Consider the following 4465-nt stretch of genomic DNA (forward strand, 5'->3'; position numbering starts at 1 on the left):
CAAACTGTCCTTGTAGCCTTCTCAACACTGGTATCGACGCAGAACAGATTGCACAAGCGTTGCTTTTTTGTTGTTGCAACGAACGCAGTAGTTTGCTTGCGTAATTAAAAATATCGGGGATAAAGTTGTCATTAAGTTATACATACTGCAAGTTTTGGGTCCCCATTCTGTAGGTAGCTACATCAGAAAAATGTTTTAACTCCTCAAAAATAAAGTTAAAAGGAAGTAACGATGTTATTATTATAAATATTAATCTTGGAAGCTCAAGTTACGTCAGTCGTTTGGATGCGACTTAATGATGATTTGAAGGAAGAAGTAACACGCGTCAGAGAGAGACATATAAAACGAAAAATGTGTGTTTCTTTTTGATTTTTGTAGCAACACAACTTTCATAATACACAATATGTAGAATCATCATTTATTAAAAGTAGAAGATGAAAGACATCAACCCCTTCCCCCTTGCCACTTCTTGATCTCCACCATAAGAGGAAACAAATAGCAAATATTAGTGTTGGAGTATTACTCTATCTAAAAAAAACAAGCTTGCCAATACTAAAGTTAATAGTTTTATGAAAGTAACTATAGCTCGTCTCAACTATGATTTAAGAAAATCAAAAGATCAAATCTCGAAAACTTAGTTACATTTTTATTGAGTAATTACTAATACATTTCATTGTCATATTTTTTCTTTGTTCAAATTGGGGCCTAGTTTTTTAACTGCCTTTTTTGAGATAGCCAAACTGACTTAATTGTTGAATTTAGATATTATCAATTGAATGAACAAATATTTTTCTTTGTATGATGACTTTACTCAAAATCCAGCTCGACTTGACTCATTGTTCAATGAGGCCTGGGCGTTGTTTACTTACAGTCATGCGGATAAGTATTGGCGCCCCACATTTTGATTTAGATACTTTAGATAGTCAATTACTCCTTGCAAATCCAAAAGATAGTCGCCATATTCTTTTTGGCCGATTCCTCGATTCAAACGAATACCAAACAGAAAGATGTAGACCTATCTGGCTGAATGTTGGTGTGTATCCTACAAAGAGAGTCTACTAACTTAACATAACCTCGATACACGGCAGTTTGGTCATCTCTCGGACTTTGTACGGACTTTTCAAACGACCCTTGTACATTTAGTATGTTTCCTTCTCTAGGAACGTCCGAGAAAAAACCTACGCACATTGAGTTCAAGGGAATTATTTATCCCCTATGCGTTGTCCATTGAGCTATGTCGTTCTAAAACACCGAATTTTACTACTATACTGTTTCAGACTATTGACTATTCCATTTTGAACTGGACTGTTGCTATTTTAAATTGGACTATTCCAATTTGAACTGTAGTATTGCCATCTTGAACTGGATTATTCTATTTTGAATGGGATTATTCCATTTGGAATTAGACTATACTCATTTTGAATTAGAAATGGTTTTGTTATAACAACAAGCTGTAGACTGACACACGCCTTGCAGATAATGTGTTCTTGTTCAAGCCCTATTACTCAAACTAGACCGAACATGATAATCATAACTCGAACCCAACACTAGCAAATATTATTATTATGTATCTCATAACTTATATCATATCATGTCATGTGATATGAATTAATAATTACAAATTTGAGTTGAAAATGGGTGATGCTTACATCATATATTCCAAGGACTCGTAAAAACGATGCTTTTTTTCCCTTTTTGTTATTATCGTAGAAGATTTGTTTTATGCACAAACGAATTTTTATGACGAAACAGATGACAAATGGCTCCTCCATTTTTTATTATTTCATTTTTTTTACTATGTACTACAACAACATTGATACACACCACTCCAGACAATTCAATTTTTTTTATTTGTAATTTTAGTGTTTAAAGCATTTATAGATATAATTTAAATGTCATAAAACTTATATTATTCAACTATTCTGTACGTTCATATTGCTATAAACGACTTCTATGTGTTTTGAGGGGAGGGAGCAAGGGTGGAACTTTTAACTCATTTAGAGGATGAGTTATGTGTCTATATTTTGTTCTCAAAACCTAAGGATGAAACATGAGTAATAACAGCCAGTTATACTAAAATATTTCCCTAAAAAATAGATTTTGAGTTCAGTAATGAACGTTATTTGATGGGGCCTTTTCTTTTGACTGGCCGTAATGGCAATTTTTTATTTATTATTTCGACAACAGGGGAGTAATTTGAACTTTTGAAGGAAATGACGACTTCCTTATATAAATAATATCACATAGATGTTAATGTAAGGTTAATGAAATTTTGTCAGGTGATAGTTGTAACATTTAACTGAGAAAAAAATATAATCATAGGTGTAGGAAAAAAAATATGCATTATTTTTCCAATAGATGGTTTAAGTAATGTGTATCTCGCGTTGCATAAGTGAAATCGCTTAGTACCATATGGTCTAAGAAAGATATGATTTCGTGGTAAAAACACAATACCGGCTAATCTTAGCACTTTCATTCCGTTCCGGTAATTATAATGTCAAGCATACACTGCGCTCTGGAAGGAAACTGTGGATACCATAATGGAAATTCATTTAAGCACTGTTTAGGTTGTCAAGAAGATAAAAATTAAGGGAAAGAAAGTTTAAAATATCATGTATTTCTTTTTTCCTCACCTTCTACTTTCAAAAAGAATGAAAATTTTTATACTTGCTACTAGTTCAATCTTGAAATTTATAGAGTAAACTTCACCCTTCTTCAAGAAGGAAAAATATTTGAAGCGCTCTCTATGTTGTTAAATACCTAATAACAACAGATAACATATTTAAGAGAAAAATATCATTATATTAATGATTTAAATATGATGTCCTTAAAGCACTGTGTTACGTCATTACATTAAAAATGTAGAGTGTTTGTGATGTTTGTAGTGGTTAAGTGGCAAGGGAGCTATGATTGTCAATGTGGGTCCATATACCCTCCAGTAAAGAATATTCTATAAGGTATAAGGCTATTTCATATGCGGTATATGAAAGAGGCGCCAAAGTTTAGGGAAAATTTAAAAAATCAAGAAATTTTAAATAGATTTTTTAAAACAAGTATTTATTGAAATACAAAAACTAATTTTAATAATTAACCGACAGGTGTAAATCTATAGCGGTGCCAAATTCAGAGAAGAAATATGAAAATCAAGAAAATTATAAAATAGAATTAAAAAAAAAAGTCATTCTCAAAATACAAGATATGAAATTCCTCTAACAAAGAACTTAATTTAAAAAAAATAATAGATGGTTGTAAATCTGTAGCGTAGTTATGCTAAAAATGAAATTTAGGAAAAAATTACAAAATTCAATAAAAAAAAAAGAAGTCTTTCTTGAAAGACAAAATATGAAGTTCCCATAATAAATAGTTACTTTAAAAAAAAATAGGCAGTTGTAAATCTGTAGCATACGTACCCTAAATTTTAGAACTTCGTCTTCCCATTTGAAAATCGGTCTAGTTATATGCAGTTGAATTTTCTACTTCTTTTTCCCATACCATTGTTCTGAAAGTTGATTAATTTATTTCAAAATTGTTTTTGGTAAGTACTCTCAACCATTCCCTACCATTATTAAATAGTAACTCCATAGTTAGAAAGGTAATTTAACTAACTCCAATTGATTTTAAGGTTTTTTTTTTTTGTTTTTTTTCAAGAAATGGTTGCAAGATACATTAAAGGTAACGACGTGAAAGCTCATCTTTCAAAGAAAACGCCAACTATTTTTTTGAATATATTTTTATTTCTCGTCATTACTATATATATATATATGAATTTTAAATATATAAATTTAATGTATGTATACTTTAAAACTTTTTTATTGCACAATAAAATAAATATTCTTTATGGAAAATATTATTTTTTATGAATTGAGATGTAGTACTTTGTATACAATGGATGTAAAGTTACATTACTCACCTATTTTCAAAAGACAAAATATTTGAAATATCTAAAATATTGTCATTATAAATGCAAGATTTTAATGAGTCTCTTAAAAAAGCGCCTATTTGGAAGGACTTCCCTATGAGAAAGATATTTCCGTTTCAAGAGAGAGAGACAATTCAGGTCATAAAGATGGAAATATATTAGGTGGAAATACTTACATAAGGTAAATTTATAGAACCTTGGATCGGTGCAAAGAAAAGTCCACTTAAGTAGTTCATTGTTTAAAGGCAATGCAAGATTTAAATAGTAAATTAGGATAGGAAAATGTTTGTTATGACATTTAAATCTTTATACATGGACCAAGAGCTATTACTAATTCGATATACTAACATTATACATTAAAAGCTTGAAAAAGTGTATAATAAATCACAGGAAACTTTTCTATCTCAATGTGTAAACTTTTGGGAGGAAATGTATTGTCAGATAATGTTGGAAGAACGCTAAGATTAAATTGGGGCTTGCATGTGCCGGCAATTTTGTTGTGATGCAGCTGTCTGAAGGCATCCCTTTATTTTTGCCGGAAGAAAC

General features: G+C 30.5%; 1 long non-coding RNA gene across 1 annotated transcript; it reads right to left on the reverse strand.

The window, feature by feature from the left end:
- Nucleotides 1-571: 571 nt before the first annotated feature.
- Nucleotides 572-4244, reverse strand: LOC139906227 (uncharacterized). The gene is made up of 3 exons (XR_011781590.1): nt 4096-4244; nt 3911-4013; nt 572-3499 (listed from the first exon to the last, which is right to left on the reverse strand). It is a non-coding gene; the product is annotated as an uncharacterized lncRNA (long non-coding RNA).
- Between the last annotated feature and the right edge of the window lie 221 nt (nt 4245-4465).

Source organism: Lepeophtheirus salmonis, chromosome 8 (assembly GCF_016086655.4).
Source record: "Lepeophtheirus salmonis chromosome 8, UVic_Lsal_1.4, whole genome shotgun sequence".
Classification (NCBI taxonomy): Eukaryota; Metazoa; Arthropoda; class Copepoda; order Siphonostomatoida; family Caligidae; genus Lepeophtheirus; species Lepeophtheirus salmonis.